The following is a 15909-nucleotide window of genomic DNA, read 5'->3' as shown; positions in this document are numbered from 1 at the left end:
CTTCAAATGTAAACAAACCAGCGAAATGACCGTAGCAATTTGTGGAAAATGCAATAATAATAATTATTGAAAAATAAAAAAAAAGATACATTCTTACCATCAAATACCTTCATTCCATTTTTTTTTTTTGTATTTTTGGGGTTTTGTTTTTGAATAGAGGTTTTATTTCATCCTCGGTTGGTTCAGCAACACGCTCTGCCATTTTCTTCTTATTCTTCTTTTAGGGTTTTTTTTTTTTTGGCGGTTGGCAAACCAACTTAAAGGTGCATTACTGCCACCAACTGGGCTGGCGTGTGGAACAGGAGATACTGGGAGGGGGGACAAAACAAAACTATATTCTTTTAGCTATTTTGGTTTCTTTTAAATACTTGATAAAGTGATGTATCTGTGTAGCACTTCGAGCGGGTGGGTGGAGCACAGAAGTACGGCAGGCCAGAACTGAGTTTCCAAAAACTCTTTATTTTTGCACTTGTCAGTGATTTCACAATCTCCCAGCCACACATACACACACATAAGTCGTCTGGTTGGGGAGAGAGCTCCCTTCTTCTGCTCTCTCTCTCCTTTTATTGGGCGCAGTCACTGGGGAAGACATACAAACACAGGTTAACTGACATCAGGTGCAGTGATTCTGCCATTTACCTTCCCTGACTCCGCCCTCCGTTCACAGACCGACGCTTGACCACGCCCCCGCTGCCACATACCCCCACCGCCCGACTCAGGCCAGGCAGCCGTCCGGCCCGCAGCCGACCCCCCCCCCCCCCCCCATCCCTTGACGGGAGAGGAAGTCCGCCACGACCATCTGCGCCCCCGGCCTGTGGACCACCTTGAAGTTAAAGGGCTGGAGTGCCAGATACCAACGGGTGATCCGCGCGTTGGCATCCTTCATGCAGTGGAGCCACTGGAGGGGTATGTGGTCCGAAGAGAGGGTGAAAGGACGTCCCAGCAGGTAGTAGCAGAGGGCAAGGACCGCCCACTTGATGGCTAGGCACTCCTTCTCTATCGTGCTGTAGTGTCCCTCACGCACTGACAGCTTTCTGCTGATGTACAGCACTGGGCAATCCTCCCCCTCCATCTCCTGGGACAGAACAGCCCCCAGCCCTCTGTCCGACACGTCCATCTGCAACATAAAGGGGAGAGAAAAGTCAGGGGAGTGTACCAGTGGCCCCCCACACAGTGCAGCCTTCACCTCAGAGAAAGCCCACTGGCATTGCTCTGTCCACTGGACTGGATCTGGTGCCCCCTTTTTAGTGAGATCAGTCAGCAGGCTGGTGACGTCTGAATAATTAGGTATAAACCTACGATAGTAGCCAGCCAGCCCCAGGAATTGTCTCACCCCCTTTTTGGTCTTGGGCCTCGGGCAGGCCGCAATCGCTGCCGTCTTATTAATTTGGGGACGCACCTGCCCATTGCCCAAGTGGAAGCCTAGATACCGTACTTCCACCCGCCCAATCATACACTTCTTCGGGTTGGCTGTGAGACCCGCTCGCCTCAGCGACCCAAGGACGGCCCTCAGGTGTTGCAGATGCCGCAGCCAGTCATTTCTATAGATTATAATGTTGTCTAAGTATGCAGCCGCATAGGTGGCGTGGGGGCGGAGGACCCTGTCCATAAGCTGCTGGAATGTAGCAGGTGCCCCAAACAGCCCAAAAGGAAGTGTGACAAATTGGTGTAAGCCAAACGGTGTGGAAAAGGCCGTTTTTTTTTTTTGGGATAATGGAGTCAAGGGGATCTGCCAATAACCCTTTGTCAAATCCAGTGTCGAATAAAAGCGAGCCGTGCCTAGTCGATCCAGCAACTTGTCAATACAAGGCATTGGGTACGCATCGAATTTAGACACCCCATTGACTTTTCTATAGTCCACACAGAACCGGACCGACCCGTCGGCCTTGGGAACCAAGACCATCGGGCTGCTCCAGTCACTGTGGGACTCCTCGACAATGCCCATGTCGAGCATGGCCTCAAGTTCTTCCCGAACCACCTTTTTTCTTGTGTTCGGGCAGCCTGTAAGGGCGGCTGCGCACTGCCACCCCCAGGGGCGTCTCAATGTGGTGTTCTATGAGGCAGGTGCGGCCGGGCAGGGGCGAGAACACGTCCGAAAATTCGGTCTGCAACTGGGCAACCTCCGTGAGTTGGGTCGGGGAGAGGTGGTCTCCACAGGGGACCGGAGAGGTAAGCAATGTCAATGTTCCCTTTTGAACCTCCGGCCCCAGCTCCGCCTTCTCCGGAACCAACGACACCAACGCCACGGGGACCTCCTTGTTCCAAAGTTTGAGCAGATTGAGGTGGTAAATCTGTAGCGCCCCACCCCTGTCCATTCGCCTCACCTCATAGTCGACGTTCCCGACTCGCCGTGTGACCTCAAAGGGTCCTTGCCACTTGGCGATCAATTTGGAGCTCGACGTAGGCAACAACACGAGTACTTTATCTCCCGGTGCGAACTCCCTAAGGCACGTACCCCTGTCGTATAGGCGGATTTGCCGTTCTTGGGCCTGCCGCAAATTCTCCTGGGTTAGGTGTGCGAGTGTGTGGAATTTTGCAAACAGGTCGATAACGTATTGAATTTCATTTTTGCTCGTTGAAGGTCCCTCCTCCCAGTTTTCCTGCAGTACAGCTAGGATGCCGCGCAGCTTATGTCCATATAATAATTCGAACGGGGAGAACCCCGTGGAGGCTTGTGGGACCTCTTGCACTGCGAATAACAGGGGTTCGAGCCATTTATCCCAATTGCGTGCGTCCTCGCATACAAACTTGTTAATTATGTTCTTGAGGGTGCGATTGAACCGTTCGACTAAACCGTCCGTTTGTGGGTGATAAATGCTGCTGTGGATCGGCTTAATTCCCAGTAACCCATACAGTTCGCGCAGTGTGCATGACATAAACATAGTGCCTTGATCAGTCAGAATCTCTTTGGGGATTCCAACTCGGGAGATGACGTGGAAGAGTGCTTCCGCAATACTACGTGCTGAGATATTGCGAAGAGGCACTGCTTCCGGGTATCGCGTTGCATAGTCCACCAGAACTAAAATAAAGTGATTACCCTCGTGTTGACCGATCTAATGGCCCGACGAGATCCATCCCAATTCTTTCGAACAGGGTCTTGATTAATGGCAGAGGGCGCAAAGGCGCTTTTGGGATGGCCGCTGGATTTACTAACTGGCATTCGCGGCACGCCGTACACCACCTACGGACATCGCCGCGAATCCCTGGCCAATAGAACTGGGCCATTATTCGGGCTGGTGTCTTATCCTGCCCCAAGTGTCCAGCTATGGGATTAAAGTGAGCCACCTGGAATACCAATTCCCGGCGGCTCTTTGGGATTAAAAGTTGTGTGATTGGCTCCTTAGTCTGAGTGTCCTGCGTCACTCAGTATAATCTATCCTTCATAATGGAAAAATAGGGGAAGGATGGGGTGGCGTTTGGCTGGAGCATTTGACCATAGATTACTCTCACTTGGTCAAATGCATGCCGCAGAGTCTCGTCTCGCGACTGTTCTAACGGGAAATCCGCAAGGGATTCCCCGAGAGAAGGAGGAGGAGCCTGCTGCTCCTCACTCTGACGCGGTGATGACGTAGACGGCTCTGTGACAGCTGCTCCCGCCAATGCCACACCGGGACCTCCCCCTGCTGAACTATGGCAGACCCCACTCTTCACTAAATGAGTCATTAGTTCCCGAAATCCCGGCCAATCAGTCCCCAAAATTATCGAGTGGGTAAGGCGAGGATTAACCGCCGCTTTTACACTAAATTTCTCACCTCGAAATAGAATGTGGACCGACAGTAAAGAGTAGTTGTGAACATCCCCATGCACACACAACACCTTCACCAATTGTGCTCTCCCCAATGCCTCGTCTTGCACCAGGCTTTGGTGGATTGAGGTCTGATTACAGCTGGAATCCACCAAAGCTTGATACGTATCCCCTTGGATACTCACCCGTATGCGATACGCTCCGGCCCGACCGAGGGCGGTCCCTGACGCGTCGGGGATCCAGACCACCACGCCCACCTCCATTACCGAGCACTGATGCTGGAGGTGCCCCGGCTCTCCGCAGCACCAGCAAACTGGCCCGAGCTCTCTCTCTGTACTGGTGTTCTGGAGCTCACTCACCTGGGGGGGGGAGACAGACATGGAAGTGGGACATGGGAGGGCACCGCGGGTGCGGCGGGCCGGCTGGGGTGGAGCTGGCCCCTGCCTCTGCGGTGGGGGAACGGGGCGAGGACGAGAAACAGAAGGGGAGGGGGAGAGAGAGGAGAAGCGGAGATCTGCTGTCCTGCTGTTGGAACAGCCGCCAAATGGTCCTCCGCCAGCTTGATGGCCTGATCCAGCGACGCCGGGCGATGGCACTGGACCCACTCCGCGGTCCCTTCGGGTAGTCGGGCGATGAACTGCTCCAGTACCACCAGATCGACAATTCCCTCGGCGCCGCGGTTGTCAGCCCTCAGCCACCGCCAGCAGGCGTCCCGGAGTTGCTGGCCAAACGCGAACGGCCGGCCGACCTCCTCTAGGCGCAGAGCGCGGAAGTGCTGGCGTTGTTGTTCTGCGCCCCACCCGCTGGAGGACGGCCCGGCACAGGTCTGCGTAGACCAGCCGGCTGTCGGCGGGGAGCTGTAGCGCGGCCAGCTGCGCCTCGCCCATTAGCAGGGGCAGGAGGCGCGCCGCGCGCTGTTCCACTGGCCAGCCCCAGGCCTCTGCTGCTTGCTCGAAGAGGGCAAGGAAGGCCTCGGGGTCGTCGTGCGGGCCCATCTTCATTAGGGTGAGGTGGGGAGGGCCCATGGCGGTGGAGGTGGTGGACCCTGCCGACACGGGGAGGTGCCGGAACGCCTGACGATCTTCCTGTTGCGCCAGCACCAGGGCCTCGAACCTTTGCTCTTGCTCCTTTCGGAGGGCGATCAGCGCCTGGTGCTGGCTCTGTTGGGCCGTGGCAAGGGTGTGGATCAGGTCCGCAAAGGGCGAGGACTCCATGGGGCTGTTCTCCTCTGTGCTCCGATTCCCAGGTTTCAGCACCACTGTAGCACTTCAAGCGGGTGGGTGGAGCACAGAAGTACGACAGGCCAGAACTGAGTTTCCAAAAACTCTTTATTTTTGCACTTTTCAGTGATTTCACAATCTCCCAGCCACACATACACGCACACACACAAGTCGTCTGGTTGGGGAGAGAGCTCCCTTCCTCTGCTCTCTCTCTCTTTTTATGGGGTGGGCACTGGGGAAGACACACAAACACAGGTTAACTGACATCAGGTACAGTGATTCTGCCACTTACCTTCCCTGACTCCGCCCTCCGTTCACAGACCGACGCTTGACCACGCCCCTGCTGCCACAATCTGACTTGATGCGCTTCGCCATTTTGTTTTTCTCTACTCACGGTATATGAGCTGATATCCTAGTAGTAGAGTAGCCAATCAGAGTGCATAATTGCTCATATCCAGTGAATGTGGATAGAATAAAAGCAAATATTTGAACCTGTCAGTTGACTGACTACTTTTAAGCTTCCTGGAAAAATGTATGAATTTGATATTTTTTTCTTAATTTTTCAGCCAAACCATTTATGAAATGAGGACTGTGCCACTACAGTTTGAATTTTAAAATTTACAAATCTGAATTTTTATGCCTTTCATTATTATAATATTTAAATTGGAAACTTGGACACAATTTCCAAGACATCTCATTCAACTACAAAAATCCATCCATCTATTATCTATTCTGCTTATCCATTGCGGGTCACATATGAGCTGGAGCCAATCCCAGCTGACGTTGGGTGAGACCCTGGACGAGTTGTCAGTCTGTTTCAGGGCTAACACACAGTGCGTTTACATGCACATCCAAATCGAGCTACTGTTGGTAATCGAGCTAAGGGTCCCAGCAGGGGTGCCAGAGAAATCCAATCCTACATGCACACAAGGAAATCGAGCTATTGTGTGAGGTACATTGTGCACCCAAGCCACAGGTGGCGCTACACGCCCCATCGTGTTGGTACACTTCCGGTTGTCGTCATGAAGAAGAGCTATTCAAGAGTATAAACAAAGTTATCAGCAGTGTTGCCAGATACTGCTGACGTTTTCCAGCCCAAAACATGTTCAAATCCGCCAAAATGCACTTAAAACCGCCCAATCTGGCAACACTGGCAGTTCCGTGTTCACAAGTTCCGTGCTCAAGCTGTTAGGCTTGCTCTAACAGACTGTATGGCTACAAACTGTCCTGCGCAGACCACTGTTTTGTAAGACAACTTATTTTGCACAATTGTATATTTTTCTAAAGTCCATTTTTTGCTTACAAAAAAAATTTTTTTTTTGCTTACAATTTAACTTATGTCTTAATAAACACACAAAAAGTTCAATTGTTTTGTTTTTATTGACATTCTTCAGATGTTGGACATACACACACACACAAATACAATGACTTGTTTATGTACACAATTCACAGCTATGCAACAGCTGTACAGATGTATTTGGTGATACAGTAAGTGAGCTAAATTTTAACAGTGCAAACAATGCCACAAAAAGAAAAGATTCATGCCGTTGTCATGATTCGTTATCATGCCGACCGAGGCTGTTGTGTTTACCGCTTGTGGTCTCGTCACTCGTCACTTCTGGAAGGGGCAGTGCTGAAGTAAGCAGCTCGAATACATAGCTCAATAGGGTATACATGCACTAAGTAGCTCGGCAGAAATCGCATAATCTAGGTCGTGTAGCTCGATTCCGAGAAATCAAGTTCGGTTCAATTTCAGCCGAATTAAGGTGTATAGACCCTTTTCAGTCACGTGACCTTCGTAAACGCGACCGCCATTTTGGACATGTAGTGGACTTCGGCTCGAATCAGTTTGAATGCGAGGAAGGCGACAAACGAAAAACATAAAAGAAAAAGGAGCGAGATGCAGAAAACACCTTCACTATCCAGTGACGTAGGGCATTTACAGGGCGAGCAGAGGGAGAGGTATTTGCAAAAATTGAGGTTAGCAGGCTTAGAGAACGACGTTTACCTGCTTCCACCAGGATTGTTCACTGATGTACGGAAGTACACGAAGCCCTCATCTTTACCTGACTTCGGCCCACATGATCTGTATACCTATGTCGTTAAAAACCCATCGCCATACACATACACGCCAATGTCCGAGGTTCCGGAGCGCGCTCCGGCTTGCTCCCCCTCAAATTAAGCAGCGCGCGCCGGCTTGCTCCGGAGCAAGCCGGAGCGCGCTGCTTAATTTGAGGGGGAACCTCGGCCGGAGTGCGCTCCGGAACCTCGGCCGGAGCACTCCGGGAGCAAGCCGGCGCGCGCTGCTTAATTTGAGGGGAACCTCGGCCGGAGCACTCCGGGAGCAAGCCGGCGCGCGCTGCTTAATTTGAGGGGAACCTCGGCCGGAGCACTCCGGGAGCAAGCCGGCGCGCGCTGCTTAATTTGAGGGGAACCTCGGCCGGAGCACTCCGGGAGCAAGCCAGAGTGCGCTGCTTAATTTGAGGGGGAGCAAGCCAGAGCGCGCTCCGGAACCTCGGACGTTGGCTCCAGCAGCTATTTATACTGGATCCAGTGTAAATAGCTGCCAGATCATAATTACAATAAACTAGTAAATACAGTAAAGGAAAAACTTGAGATTGAAAGGTTTTAACAGTCATCCAAATGACTGAATGTAAACATTGCTACAGTAACATACCAGCTACTTGTTGACATTAGCTAGTCAACAATAGCTACTACAGAAGAACAAAGAGGTTACAATGGGTTATTTTAACCTATTTGGTTACACACTCGCCGCCACAGAATGTTAACAGCAATGTAATGCCTTTTCTGGCTAATTTTATTCGTCTTACCTCCAACAAAGTGGTCACTACACAAGCGTTGGTATGCCGAGGGCTGCCAATCTTTCCTGTTAATGGCCGCTATCCATCTTCTCCGTCGGGATCCGATAAAATGATAAACCTTGCCTTGTTTGTTGATGGTTACTACATCCAGGTGCACAACAATATAGTGGCATGATGGAAGTCTTGCTGAAAAGTAAAAACTTTCCTTGCTGCCGTTCCTCAATGTTGGCTGTGGTAAACTACTGGTAGTACATGTCCAAAATGGCGGCCGCGTTTGTCGTGACGTCACGTGAAAAGGGTCCATACATGGCATTTTGAACTTCGATTTCAGTCGAGCAACGGCAGAAATTCGATTCTCTCTATGTGCATGTAAACGCACTGACAGAGATACAGACAGCCATTCACACTTACATTCACACCTTTAGAGTCGCCAGTTAACCTAATCTGCATGTCTTTGGATTGTCGGAGGAAGCCAGAAAGGCCCCGGTTAACCAGCAGGGTCGAACCCAGAGCTTGCTCATCAGGGAACAGAGCTAACCATTGCACCAGTGTGCCAACCCAAATAAATTCACAGACAAATTAAAATAAAGGCATAAAAGTCAGATTTGTACATTTTAAATTCAGATTGTATTGGCACTTTTCACATTCCATAGTCATTCCTTAGTAATAATTATTTAGCTGGAGCTTATTCAATTCACCTTTTTTTAATCTTTTTTTTTTTTTGAGAAAAATTAAATATGTAAAAAGTAAATGCAAATTATTACCTCCGCCAAGGAGGTTATGTTTTCGCCTCGGTTTGTTTGTTTGCTCCCAATGTAACTCAAAAAGTAGTAAACCGATTTTGATTAAATTTGGAGGAATGGTGAGCCATGGGACAAGAAACAATTGTTTAGATTTTGATCCAGATGAAGATATGTATGCAGATCCAGGATTTTTTTTTGTCTATTCCAAGCGTAACTCAAAAAGTAGTGAACAGATTTTGATGAAATTTGGTGTACAGCTTTAGTATTATCCTAGGTTCAAGTGATTTGGTTTTGATGTTGATATGTGGCTTAGCAGAGGTTTACACCAGTTGTGGAAGTGTTACTATTCGAGCTGGGACTTGAGTTCAGCCAAAACTTAGCCAGACACAACAAAAAACAACAGGGTAAAGGATTTTGCAAGGGATTAGCAGCAGGCTGCCAGGTCACTCAATGTGTGTAGCGTAGGGTGACCAGATTTCCCTAGTCTGAAACCGGGACACTTTTGCGCGCAACCATGCTCATGCACGCACACCTTTTTTTTACGTAAACGTGACACAGAGGTGCTCTTATCATTTTGTTGAAGCTCACATTTATCAACATCTCACATGAAATAAAACAAACAGGCATTTTGTTATCTAGTAGCATAGTGGTATACAGATCAGTTAAATTATGGTCAGACAACAGATTTTGTAATGGCTGAGAATAGGCCAGGCTATGTCCATAGGCCAAATTTAAACTGATTTATTTCACCTGTTTGTGAGAACACCAAGAAGAATGCATGCACATGTAGGCTATATCTCTAAAATTGTATGCACTATAGCATGAACTTAAAAAGTAGATATGTGACCTCAACATAGCCTAGGTCAGAATCAACCTTACTAACCATTCCCCACAATTGAATGAATAAAGCAAGATGTGTACAAAAGTGAACACTTTAATGGAAGGTGCAACAAGCTGTTCAACACAGCAATATGGCCAAACTGTCAGAATGGTATGTTAAACAGAAACAAAAAAGAGACAAGTGATTTGAGAATATATACCACGGAAGCCGAGAGAGGCCCTTCATATAATCCTTTTTTTTAATTCACCTTGTTATCCCGAGATAACGACATAATTAATTCAGGATCTCGAGAAAACAATACAACTAATTCGAGATCTCGAGAAAACAAAACTGTTATTCCGTGATCTCGAGAAAACAAAACGATTATTTCATGATCTCGAGAAAACAAAACAATTATTCCGTGATCTCGAGAAAACAAAACAATTATTTCATGATCTCGAGTAAACAGCTGAGAAATGGTTCATTCAGGTGCGCCAAGAGACTTGTGATATGCTGACTTTGGGGCTATTTCTCATTCTGTATAGACACAACTTTGGTCATTAGAATGTCTGGAATAATCGATCACCTAATAAGGCAATATTTTGATCAGGGGTTGACACAGGGAGAGATTGCATTAAGTCTTTTAATAAGGGATAATTTCAAAATTAGTCCGCGGCACCTCCGCAGAAGACTGGCCCGGCTTCATCTCTACCGACGGAGATACAGTGATCCAGCTGAGATCATGAAATAATTTTGTTTTCTCGAGATCTCGGAATAATGGTTTTGTTTTCTCGAGATCTCGAATTAGTTGTGTTGTTTTCTCGAGATCCTGAATTAATTATGTCGTTATCTCGGGATAACAAGGTGAATAAAAAAAAAGATTATATGAAGGGCCTGGGGCGGCACGGTGGTGTAGTGGTTAGCGCTGTCGCCTCACAGCAAGAAGGTCCTGGGTTCGAGCCCCGGGGCTGGCGAGGGCCTTTCTGTGTGGAGTTTGCATGTTCTCCCCGTGTCCGCGTGGGTTTCCTCCGGGTGCTCCGGTTTCCCCCACAGTCCAAAGACATGCAGGTTAGGTTAACTGGTGACTCTAAATTGACCATAGGTGTGAATGTGAGTGTGAATGGTTGTCTGTGTCTATGTGTCAGCCCTGTGATGACCTGGCGACTTGTCCAGGGTGTACCCCGCCTTTCGCCCGTAGTCAGCTGGGATGGGCTCCGGCTTGCCTGCGACCCTGTAGAAGGATAAAGCGGCTAGAGATAATGAGATGAGATGAGATGAGATGAAGGGCCTCTCACGGCTTCAGCAATAAAGGAGGAGGGGGCGACAGCCCGAGGAAAGCCCCCACAGGAGCGCACAGCATTTGCAACATAGACTACCCAACTCAGTACAAGACACTTACAGTGTGTGCAGTACGATTTGTGCGCATTGTTCTGCACCTCTCAGAGGAAGGGGTAGGTGCCCTGTAAATCTTTGGAAAAGGTACATTTTCTTTTCGGCATAATTGCTGCGGCATTACTGCTGCTAGCTGCTAGACAAAGAACATTCGCGCCAGTTAATGTTTATTTTATTGTTGCATGGCAACCCGTTCTGCTGTCTGGAATAATGTAGCTAAATAAACACCCATGCCACAGGGCCAGGGGGCAGTAACCAGGAAAGTTTGCGATTCCTGTCAATTCATCAAAATAGTAAATGCAGGCATTTCTCCGCTAATGATTCCCACGCTGCTCAGTCGCAAACGTCGCGAGTGGTGAAAACCGGGACATATCCGTGTCCCGACAGACTTTTGTCGGGACTCGGGACACACAACCCCAAATCGGGACTGTCCCGGTAAAACCGGGACGTCTGGTCACCCTAGTGTAGCGATCAATATTGATTTTAAAAGTAACTAAGTAAATTCCACAGGGAAATGAACACTGTGGTGAGCATGCGTGGAAGAAGAGTCTGGAGACAGAAATCTTAGTTTCTTGGTCGTTAACCTGTGCTACTTGCTCTCAATAGCACTGGCTTGACCGTAGGGCTGCACAATTAATCGAATTTAATCGAAAATCGCGATTTTGGCTGCCACGATTAAATTAAATGAAAATCGCGATTTATTTCCATTTAAAATCCGAGCTCTGCTGCATATGATTAAGCACTTTTTGTCCAGTACTCCGCCAAACCATTAGGGGGCGAACCGACGCATGTAAGGTTTCATTACTCCGCCTAAATAAGCAAGCAAGCCTTAGGCGGAATAATGAAACCTTACATGCGTCGGTTCGCCCCCTAATGGCGTGAGAGTAGGTAACAGATTGAGGTGAGAGAGAAAAGCTAACTATTGCCGCTTTTCCACTACCAACGCGGCTGAGTTGGGCTGAGCCGTGCCGTGCTGAGTTGGGCTGAGTCGAGCTGAGTGGGGCTATTGGAGTTGCATTTCGACTACAACCACGCTGAACCGTGCTGGCTGGAAGTGGGTGGACACATTGGGTGGAGTTAGCGAAAGTGGGTGGACATCACGTGATGTCGTTAAGCGGCGCAAACAGTGACATCAGTGATCTTTTAAGCGGTAGTCTCACGACCCAGATAGTAAACAATAAACATGGAGGACATGGAGTCGTTAGTGTTGCTGGTCTTGGTGCTGTGGCTTGTTGTCACCGACAATGCCAACAGATACTGGCAAGAGCGTATAGATGAGGCGAGGCGCATAAGGCTTCAGAAATTCTCGTAATTCGTAATTATTCTTCTTCCGGGTTTACGGTGTTTACAGATCCCAGCGTGCTCGCGGGGCGTGTGTGGGCATGTGAGGACACTCCTCCTCACCAATCAGTGCACAGGGGAGTGTCTGCTCACACCCCCAGCCTCACTCAGCTCGGTTTGGCTCGCTTCAGCCCCACTCCAAAACCGTGCGAGTTTTGGGTGCTGAGTAGGGCTGAAGCGAGCTGAGTCGTGCTGTTCTGAGGTAGTCGAAACGCGAGCCGTGTCGGGCTGAAGTGAGCTGAAGTGAGCTGAAAAAGGGTAGTGGAAAAGGGCCATATGTCAGAACAGACTATTTAGCACTGGAGGCAATGCTGTGACCTGCCTTCGCTCTTGTTTAAAGCCAGAGCATGTTGATAGGCTGCTCTTTCTAGCTAAAAACTTGTAGGCCTCAGTATAATGCTATTGCTATGTAATTGTTGCAACTGAGTTTTCAGTTCCTTCATCCTTTGGTAATTTCTTGGATAAATTTCATTTATTTGTCATTTGGAAATCAGAATTTCTCTTTTAAATTTCATTCTGCACTGAAAGCTGTTCATATCGTTTGTTTGAATTAGGGGTGGGCGATATGGCAAAAATGTCATATCACGATTTTTTAACATAAAATCTCGATTTCGATTTTTTATCATGATCTTCCATCGAAAAAAAAAACCAAACAAAACAAAAACAGGCATTTTGGGGCTACAAACCTTTCTGAACAGATTTTAATTAATAGTAGCAATTTTGCATGTGCAAACATTGTAAACACACTGATAACACTGATAAAGTGCACTATTGGATGTGAAGACAACAACACTAAGTAAACATCACTCTGATAAAGTGCATTCTTAGAATATAAAAAAGAAAGTAAAATATGAAATGTTGAATAACACACAGTCTTCGGTTATTTTGAAATGATTTAAGTATCAAAACACCAAATAGCTTTTTGAAAATGGTCCAGACTGGTGGTGGGGAGGCTTCTGCATAGCTTTATTGTGGCTGTTTGAATGTTGCTAGAACCAGCCTCTTGTGCTCGAAATGTAGTTTATATTTAAAGAAGCTTCCCCAAACTTGACAGCCAGAGACCTCTGCACTCTGCCCAAAGAACCAGCGCGGGCACGGCGCGCCACCTCGGGATAGAAACGAAACCTAAGCGGAGCCCCGCGGCGCGGAGGCGCGCCGCGGGGCTCCGCTTAGGTTTCGTTTCTATCCCGGGCTCCAGCCCGACGAAGAGCCACAGTGCTCGGCTTTAGTTTCGTTTTCCCATCGGCGGCTCCAGCCTCCCCAAGCTTAGAATGTGTAGATTCCATTTCTGACAATAAGTTCCGTTTCAGATGCATAATTCCGCAATTTCCGCCCGTTTTCCGCGATCGCGGATTTTCAGTCCCTCTACAGGTTAAGGACGTCTTACGTCTGCCGCGTCGGCGGGAACCAGCATAGAACGTCAAGTTATTGTACCCAAAGGGAAAAAAAAAGTTATTGCGCTCATTGGCCAAGGTGATCTATACGATTTCTCCACTTTGGCAGATCATCTGCGATCTTCTACTCGTTCTTATTCTTAATGATTTTATATCGTCAGATCGCACACCCCTAGTTTGAATATAGTGAAATAAAATTTAAGTGATTTCCCTAACATCAAGAATAATTGTGATTAATAATCGCGATTACAATTTTGATCAAGATAATCGTGATTATCATTTTTTCCATAATCGTGCAGCCCTACTTGACCGCTTTATCAGCATTCGCTAACACTAGTCATGAATGCTACACCGGCTGGAAGGTGACTTCACTGTTGCGTTGACGGTGCTGACTCGCGGTTAAGCTTGCACTGGCCTTTGAGCAGGCCTAGGGTGATTTAAATTTTTGGTCCCTCCCACTATAAATAAGAATCTGATTTGATTTATTCATCTGTCACTTCCTACATAAACATAAGCTGCCATGGCCTTCTGTCCCAGCAATGAAGTCCTAACCAATGATACCCCTTTTCCACCAAATCAGTTCCAGGGCTGGTTCGGGGCTGGTGCTGGTTCACAACTCGTTCAACTCGCAAGCCAGCTGAGAACCAGTTGGCTCTTCCATAGCTCGCGGTGCTAAGGGAAGCCACGTCATTACGTCGCTGTATACGTCAGTTATGTCGCTATATACGTCAGTTACGTCACTACGTTTGCATAAACCTTGGCGCGAATATCGAAGCAAAAACAACACGGAAGAAGCAGCAGCAGCAGCAACAACAACAACAATAATAATGGATGACTTCGCGTTTGTACAGCTGCTGCTTCTCGCCGCTTAAAAATGGCGATCTTTCGCGGTCTTGTTATTGTTGTTGGTCTTAACAACTCCGCCCCCCCGCTGACGTAAGCGGTTCTTTCCTCTGGCCCAGCAGAGAGTTGGTGCTAGCCTGGAACTGGTTTTTCTGGCCCCAGAGCCAATTCTTTGTCAGTGGAAACAGAAAACCCGGTTCCAAACTAAGCACTGGCCCCGAACCAGCCCTGGAACTGCTTTGGTGGAAAAGGGGCATGAGTGAGCCAGCTCTAAACTCTTCTCAGCCTAGACACAACAAACAAACAAATCTCATTGAATAACTCTAATGTTTTCAGGACAGTAGCCCTTTCATTTCTGAAGCAAATTTGATAGAAAATGAGACCAAATTAGAAGAGAATAATTATAATGAAATTATGAAAAAATGAAAGAAATTAAATATAACATTTGAAATGCTGATATATTTGGGCCTTCACTGAATGCCTATAAGGCCTTGACAGTTCTCCACTGGTATACACTCTATGGAGTTCCCTTCGAGTTACCTCGCCTGGGACAGAGTCCACCAGGGGGCAAGGTATTGTTTTCGGTGGGGTTTCTTTTTTTTAATAATATTATGGGAAAACGGCTGGACCAATCTTCATGAAACTTTCAGGATAGATGGGTATTGGTCTCACATAGAACCTCCAACATTTTGAAGGTCATCCGGTCAAGGTCACCAAAAAGGTCAAAATCGTTTTTGTTGTGGCTACTGCCTCATAAAGAGGCGCTAGCCACTACGTCATCGTGCTGTAAGAATGTAAGAGTGTAACAGTCTCGCATGTGCATACACGTGTTCCGATTAAAATAGCCGGTGAGTGTATACAATTCGAAATAAATGGACTAGACTAAAGAAATTGCTTTCAGACATGTTTATGCTGATTACAGAGGGAAAGTGCGCTCCACTGAGCTCTAGCGCCAGGTCTTTTCTGGGAAATAAGAGTTTGGGTCACAGCGACAGCGTGTGTATGTCAGCCTTGGTTCGGAGGTTTCAGTTTCAAAAACTGTAAGAGATAAAAGTAGAATAATATAAAATACAGACACTTGGTATATTTTACCTCTGTGATTTTTAAATTCTTCATTTTTGGATTATGCTTCTGTAAGACTCCCTACGTGTGGGTGGAGCACTGAGGACGGCAGGACAGAGATCAGGTTTGCCAAACGGCTTTATTGCCACACTTTTCAGTGAACAACGTTATATTGCCTAGACACACACACACACAGCCAGCGTCTAGTCTGGAGATCAGCTCCTCTGCTCTCACTCTCCCTCCTTACATAGGGCGCGGTCACTGGGAAGACACACACAAACACAGGTTAATTGTTCTCAGGTGTCGTGATTCTGCCACTTACCTTCCCTGACTCCGCCCTCCTGTCACAGACCGGCGCTTGACCACGCCCCCGCTGCCACAGCTTCATAGAGTAAATATATATGCTGTATTTACTGGATAAGGTCCGGGTTCGAGCCCCGTGGCCGGTGAGGGCCTTTCTGTGCGGAGTTTGCATGTTCTCCCCGTGTCCGCGTGGGTTTCCTCCGGGTGCTCTGGTTTCCCCCACA

General features: G+C 47.9%; 1 protein-coding gene across 4 annotated transcripts in view; it reads left to right on the top strand.

Annotated features, from left to right (window-relative positions):
• LOC132867437 (upstream stimulatory factor 2) overlaps nucleotides 1–15909 on the top strand; it is a 107332-nt gene that overhangs the window by 68374 nt on the left and 23049 nt on the right. The gene's annotated exons all lie outside the window — the stretch shown is intronic.

Source organism: Neoarius graeffei, chromosome 19 (genome assembly GCF_027579695.1).
Source record: "Neoarius graeffei isolate fNeoGra1 chromosome 19, fNeoGra1.pri, whole genome shotgun sequence".
In the NCBI taxonomy this organism is placed as follows: Eukaryota; Metazoa; Chordata; class Actinopteri; order Siluriformes; family Ariidae; genus Neoarius; species Neoarius graeffei.
The sequence above is the reverse complement of the archived record's forward strand: the minus strand, read 5'-3'. Positions and strand labels throughout refer to the sequence as shown.